At 33.2% G+C, this 7,997-nt stretch overlaps 1 pseudogene; it reads left to right on the top strand.

Annotated features, from left to right (window-relative positions):
* The first annotated feature begins 4,983 nt into the window (after window positions 1-4,983).
* LOC132042769 (GTP-binding nuclear protein Ran1A-like) lies at window positions 4,984-7,585 on the top strand (annotated as a pseudogene).
* Window positions 7,586-7,997: the final 412 nt, after the last annotated feature.

Here is a 7,997-nt window from a genome sequence, read left to right as displayed (position 1 = left end):
AAATAATTGAAGAATTAGGCTTAGATTGGAGATTCAAGAATTTTTATTATATGTATATCGTAATGACTCATGATCAAGAAGCATAACGGACTTAAAAGGAACAAAATCTTGAATTTAATTGCATTTATGAGGTTATTATTTATATCAGATTTACCCCAAAAAAGAAACTTAGAAGTAACCAATTAGATACTTGATTGACGGATGCTTTATCCACAAGTCACGAGTCAAGTCACAGCAATATTAAAAACGTTATCTTAGAAGCAAAAGTTAACAAAACAATGGTATGCGTCTCTTTTGGGGGAAGTACTTTGAGTAATTGATTTTAGTTGTCTTTATGACAATTTCAACCCCGAGTCAAGTCACAGCAATATTAAAAACGTTATCTTAGAAGCAAAAGTTAACAAAACAATGGTATGCGTCTCTTTTGGGGGAAGTACTTTGAGTAATTGATTTTAGTTGTCTTTATGACAATTTCAACCCCACAATTTGCTTCTTCCAAATCCAGTAAGGACTTGATTCAGAAAGATTTTGGACTCAAAAGACTAAACAGAATAATGCATATTCTGTATGTTTACACTTTCACATTTCGATATTATTTCCAACGGTGGAACAAAAACTACTCACTCTCTTATTTTTGACTTTCACATTTAAATTTAAGAAATAAAATAACATTAAGATTAATTTCATATTTCAATTAAAGACACAGATAATCCTTTAAATCTTGTTTTTAATTGACATGTTGATACAATTCTCCTTTTTAATTGGCATATTTTTGACCCATTTTTTTGTTGAGCAATTTAAGCCGTAAAATATTGGCAGCCTTTAGCCACATTTGTATCCAATGTACGAAAGAATAGGAGCAGAATCTTTTTTGCCCCTAAAATCACGCCTAGTTGGTATTTAAACTTAAAAGCCAAATACGCATCCAACTATAAATAATTCATTTACGCCACTGTAATCATTTGGCCATTTATGCCATTAAACTATAGGAAATAAATTTATTTACGCCATCGAACTATAAATGTATTTATTTATGCCATCATCAATAACACTATTTACGCGATCGCCCGTTAATAAAAAAAATGACTCATCCATGCCATATTTCATTAAAGTTCATTTTACAATACCATATATGACACGTACTCCAACTGACATTATAAATGAAGGGTAAGGTGTATGGGTTGAATTTTTTTATTAATTTGATATTTAAAATTAGGTCAAGTTTAATTGAACGACGAGACCTCTAATTGGAGGCCACGTTCATATCCGGTATTATAAAACCTAATAATAAAAAATGGCATTCGATGAGTCATTTTGGAACGAAAGAATGGATAAATTGTCAAAAAGATTGATTAATTCAAGATAACGAGCCATTTCCTATAATTACGGCATAAATGAGCTCATTTCCTATAGTTCGGATAAATGAACCAAACTATTGACGGGTGGCATAAATGAACCATTTTCGATAGTTGGATGGCATATTTGAGCCTTTTCCGTATTCTAAAATAAGGTAACGTATTTTTACCAAATTATGAACAAAAAATACTGGTAGTTTATTTTGAGAAGAATTCTACTGCCTTGAATTATATTCTCCCATGGTACAATTAACTAATACATCTCAAACGAAAATCTGACATAGAGAAAACATGTACGTTTTATGGTAAAGAAAAAAAAAAAAAAGAAGAAGAAGAAGAAGAAAAAAGATTTTTACTTTAGGAGATATTATTAATAAATCAATCAATTGTTGGGTATAAAAAAGAATATAATGTCATGTACATTTTTATAATATCCCCAAAGTAGGGATTCAATTATTTTGTTTCCCTTATTTTATGCTTTTCCAGCAACATTGAAATAAATGTATACACAAATATGTTAGATGAATACGGACCAATGTATACCAATGTGAATTTATAAAGATACTAATGCAAACAAATGTATTCCAATTTAGTAGATGAATACAGACCAATGTATACCAATTTATTAGGTGAATACGGACAAATGGATACCAATTCCGGCTCAAACTGGTATATACAAATTTGTTAGGTGAATACGGACCAATTCCTTATGTGAATACAATAGATGTATATAAATTCCAATTGTATTAAAAAAAACAGTATCTGTGTGCATTATGTGTATACAAATCAAATTGTAAAATTGATCATATAAATTAAACAGACATCATAAATTTTAAACCGGCACCATGTATCTAAAAATGAAAATTAATATTCATGTGTTGTATACATGTAACTCGGAACTTGTTATACTACAATGGTTAAATTGGGTAAGGACTTTGCAGTGACTCAAGTGTGTCAATTAGAGAAATGCACGGATTAATATGGAGAGATTTAGGAGAATGAGTAAGAGAGGGAAAGGTTGAGACGAGATATCTGGTTCTAAATGAGTAAGGGAGATTTTAGGAGAATGTTTATGGGTGGTTGCTACTTTTATTGACCCAAAAAGTGATAAATGATCATTTTGTGCCAACTGCTCAAAATATGGCTAATACATGCCAATTTGGTCCCTTAGTTGGAAGCAGTGCCAATTTCCCAATTGACATGTAATAATTTTATTTGGGCTGAAACAAACAAGATGTAATTTCCCCTTAAGATAAGGCCTTCTCGGGCAAGATGAAAGCTCTACGGTCTACACCAAAAAAACATTAATTGAACTGGCCGTTTGATCACTTGTTTTTGCACGGATTGTCCTTCATTTGGGGTGGTCTTTAATTTTTGTCCTTCAAATTGGTGATTTTTAAGTTTTGTCCGCCAAATATCCCGAGGTTGTGGATTCAAACTCCAGCTTAGTAAAAAAATTAAAAAAAAATCGTAAGGCAGAATTTGCAAAACTGTCCATGCAAGGCAGAATTTGGATTTTAAGGACAAAAGTTAAAGACCACCAATTTGAGGGACAAAAATTAAAGACCACCGCCAGCGAAGGCCAATCCTGCAAATTGCCCATGTGACCAAACTTATCCACCTCCTATGTACTCAGTTGGGCCTAATGGGCTATTTAGTTGGACAAAATATCAATCCCCAACACTGTCCATCTTATCTATTTTCTACATATTCCTAAAAAATTATCACGTAGGAGAGAAGGGAACGGGAAAAAGAAAAAGAATTACTGAAACCATAATAGCAATTAAATCTCAATTGCCATTATTTCTTTGTCACTGTCAAATCGACAAACTGTTTTAGTTACTAAAACCATAATAGCAATTAAATCACAAACTTGTACGATGAAGATTTTATTTCTTCAAATCGCAGTATAATTATGAACTTTGGTATTCCAACGAAATTTTTATATCTTCGAAATGAATACTAATATTCATATGGAGTAAAAACTGTAGTTTTAATCTCCTTAAACGATCACGTATTATAATATTATATCAATTTCCTTAAGATTGTTGTGAATCTGTCTTACAAAACAGTAACTTAGTAATATTTCCAGAAATCAGTAACTTTACAAAATCAGAAAGTATGAACCAATGTAAAAATGTAATCTGAAAAATAATTTTTAAGAATCAAATCCAAATTTCACCGAATGCACATTTGTGTTCTTAAGGAAATTATTCCCCTCAAGTATCCAAGGTTGAATGTGAATATTTCCTCTGCGATGTAAGGATTTAACTCACCTCGTGTGGTACCAAAAAAAAACTCCGATGTCGTGCGAACCACTTAATGGCAGATATCACACAAGCAAACTTTTAAGAGAGAAGAATAAAGAAAATCAAAAATTCGTAAGGAAAATTCAGATCAACAAATATATAAATGTTTGGGAAAAGCTTGCAACTTTTCTAAAAATTCGCAACCTTTCGTAAAATTCCGTTGGAAAACGAGGGAAATGTTTTAAATTAATCCGGAAAGAAAGAAAACTAAGCCGTCGCGGTCGATCTTTAATTAATTAATTATTATTCAATTAATTAAATAATTAAAATTAAATGAAATTTGGTCCAAATCCGAAGTCGAGCCGAGCGACGACGACGGCGAGACACCCTTTTCGATCTTTTTAGCAACACGAAAGAGTGCTTCTACTTTTAAAGTATATAACTTTTCTTTTCCACCACTCCATGGCGACAAATGCTATTTCAGCAAAGTGTTATGAATAACTCATTTTTCCCTCCACTTCTTTTCCCTCCATTTCCCATTCAACCTATCAATTAAACCCAACAGCCTTTGACATCATCCTATAAAGGCAAGGGAGTTTTATAAATATATATACTTAGGCTTGTTATTTGCAGTCGTTTCGACTGTATATAAACAAGAATGGTGAGTGTGATGCGATTTTGGGTCAACTCTCTTTTAATATACATATATAGTGAGTGTGATGCGATTTTGGGTCAACTCTCTTTTAATATACATATATAGTCTCAGAATTATACCATAGTCAAGTAGTCAAGCATAGTGCAGTCGCTGTCAAAGTTGCCAGATTGCAATTCATTTCTTACGAAATTCAACTAACTTGACTACTATATAATTTCATCATTTTTCTTCACTTCACAATTCATTTTTCTTCACTTGAAAAAAAAAAGAACTTCTCTTTTCTCTTTGAAGCTTTGCTGCGTTTTTCTTCATTCTATTTTTCAATATGGTGAGTTAATTTTAGTTACATTTATTTTTGTATCGCATTTAATATCCATATGTTTTTGTTTATTTTTCTATAATTTGCACAAATTTTGTTTATCTGATTGGAATGAAGAGTGTTAAATAAAAGAGAATTTGTATAGATGCGTATTGTTTATCATTATCGGAATGATAATTGATTCTAATATAGATGAGATTGAGGTGTTTTTAATATAGTTTTGAAGACATGTACTACTTCAGATTTAAACCGTAAGACACTTTTTTGACAATGAGTAAAAAATATAAAGTGTGTGTAGTCCACTAATGGATGATGTACTAAAGTTTTCATGTTTGGCGTTATTAAGGACCTCTGCTTTTTTGCTGATTTTTGAATAGTTTGTTGGCTTGTTGACCTATTTGTATAATGCGTGAAAACGGCGAGGTATTGATTTTTTTAATGCTTTTACTATTATTGTTCTATCATCACCTATTTAAGCATTGTACAAGTTTATCCTCATTCTAAACGTACGGATTTCTAAATACTAAAACAAAGTAGTTAAAAAAGAAAAAGACTGGACCGCACCCCTAACCCAAACACTCATCTCCCTTTCTTCTTCTACGAACCTTCCACCACCGGCCGCCATTCCCCCACCTCCAGCCGCCATCCCCCACTACAACAATTAATATTTATATGTTTTGTTGATTTTTTTTTTGGGTCCAATTGTTCCTTTTATATTTGATTTGGATTAGTTTTGAAGATGTAGATGAGTTTTGCATAGCTGCAAATTATTAATCAGTATTGGAATGATAGTTGATCTTAATACAGATGTGACATGTAATAGAGATTGAGGTGCTTATACACTTTTTTTTTTCCCTTTTTTGTCCAAAAGCTCCGTTTTATTCTTCTTAGAAGTTGGTTTTTAACTTTGATTGGGATGATGAGTTTTATTTGTGGTAATATGTGATCAGGGTTAGATTGTAATTTTTTTTGACGGATTTGCAGGGTCTACCAAACCAACAAAGCTTCAAGCTTGTAATTGTGGGTGATGGAGGAACTGGTATGTTTCTATGCTTATCTGAGATTTGCTTCTAGTTTGTTTTTGTCTCAAAGAGAATGTCAGTAAAAATATTTTGATGTCAAACAGATATATTTTGTTTTGATTTCTCCAAACATATGAAAAACATTGTTAGCTTTTACATGGTGTTCTTAAGTATGAAAATTATTTCAAAATCATGTCTGTGTTTACACTGAAAATTTATACGATAACTGTTAGGTGATGTGTCAATTGTATCTTTGTAAATTGAAGTGCATATTTCATTGAGATTAGGAGCTTGCTTCCTCTTGTTAGAGTACTCTAATGGTTCCTGTTGTAATTGTTACTATTTTCTTCAGGACATACAGCTTTTCTCAAAAGGCTCGCTGGTGAATTCGGGAAAAAATATGATCGTAAGTTTACTGACAGAACAAGTTTGGGTCATTGTCCTGTTTCGCAATGGGCTTGCTCTGTTTCTTATTATGTTGGTATCTCATGAGTGGATTATTTATTAAATTTCGTTTTCATACAGCCACTATCGGTGTGGAGGTTCACCCATTAGACTTCTTCACAAATCGTGGGAAAATCCGCTTTGATTGCTGGGACACTGCTGGTCTTCGTGATGGCTACTAGTAAGTGACTCTAGACAGTTAAAAAACTTAATTTTCCTCAAGGGTCTGCTCTGCTTGAAGGATGTTATTTCTGATTAAAAGCGTTTACTATCAAATCCTAAGAGTGAATAATGTGTCCAGATAAAAGGATATTGGTATTAAGTATGCTCGTTTGTTCTGACTGTGAAGAATAGTTGTTGACATTTGGTGTTCTACAGCAAATGCCACTATTGGTATTTCTACAATGTGGTCTTGTATCTTAGGTATCTGAGGTGACAGAAATTGTGCTCACTCTTTTGAACTCAAAACACTTGGATGACTGTCTTGCCATTAGTTATCTTGCTTTGAAGCATTTGGTGACTGTATTGTGTCTCCTCATATTTGTCTACGTTTCTCGTGCAGCATTCGTGCACAATGTGCAATTATCATGTTTGATGTTACCGCGGATTGGACCTACAAGAATGTTCTTAGGTGGCAAAAAGATCTTTTCAGGTAAGAAACTGTTCATGCATTATACTCGACTCATAATTTGATGATATGCAATTGAATCTGAAAAGACTTTCCCGTTGGTTCTTCCAGGGTTTGTGGGAACATTCCCATTGTTCTCTGTGGAAACCAAGTTGATGGCAAGAACTGGCAGGTTAAGGCAGAAAAATGTCACTCGAAGGAAAATATACAATGCTATGATATCTCAGCAAAGAGTGACTGCAACTTGAAGAAGCCTTTTCAGTACCTTGCTAGAAAGCTTACTGGGTAATGCTACATATAAATCTATTTCATGTTTTTTCAAGTCATATATACTGCAGGTGTATTGAACCTAATTTCTTCTCCCACTTTTAGGGATGCTAAACTTCAATTTGTGGATTCACCTGCCCGTGCTCCACCAAAGTACAAATGACTTAGCTGCACAGCAACTGTAAGATCTCTTTTACTTGTGGTGTTCCATTATTTTGTGTTTCTGCTTGAGATTTGTTCTGTTTGTATGAGTTTTAACCTCACTCTGTATATTCAGGCATGAACAAGAGCTTGCGCAACCCCTTAATCAGCCACTTTCAGATGATTTTATAACACGTGTAATTGAGAGATTCACCATACCACTGCCTTCTGGAGGGTCCTTCTTTTATGAGACAATTTAGCTCAGAGCTGCACCTTTCTATATTCCTAGTCCTTAAATTTTCTGTATTTGGACTTTAGTTTTGTCGTTTGAGTATCTGTTTGCTGCTTCCTAGTATTATAGATTGGTTATTAGATATGTTTGTCTGAAGGCATGAGTAGATAGTGTTATATCCTGATCCTGATGTAATCGCGCACTTTGTCGAGGCTCTGTTTGAGCTTGTTATAATATTACTTGCCTATTGGACAATTTTCTTTTCTCTGAAGATATTTTGGCCTTGTGCTTAATTCTAAACGTTTACTATAGTGAATAGTGGATTGTGATGATAACTAATTTAATGAGGCTTCCTCTGTATAAGGGGAGAAGTTCATCTCAGAAAGTCTACATTAGACATTCTTAAGTAGCAAGTTAAGTTTTTGCTTTTCGATGAAGCAAGATGAATTTAAGGACATTTTTTTCCGAGTTAACTGAGCTATAGCATTTATTTTAGGTTTGTATAGTACTTCCTTAGTGCTTGTTGTGGATTAAAATACTTTGTTTATCTATGAAAGAAACTAATATACCGCCAAAAAAACCATGAAGTGGGAAGAGAGGTGCTATTCCCAACGGAGGCAAAAGAAGTACTAGGTGATTTTTTCTCATCTACCTAAGCTTTCAGTGTGCAGGTAGTTATCCGAAA

This window comes from Lycium ferocissimum, unplaced genomic scaffold (genome assembly GCF_029784015.1).
Source record: "Lycium ferocissimum isolate CSIRO_LF1 unplaced genomic scaffold, AGI_CSIRO_Lferr_CH_V1 ctg17766, whole genome shotgun sequence".
Lineage (NCBI taxonomy): Eukaryota > Viridiplantae > Streptophyta > Magnoliopsida > Solanales > Solanaceae > Lycium > Lycium ferocissimum.
This window is presented reverse-complemented; position numbering and strand designations above follow the sequence as displayed.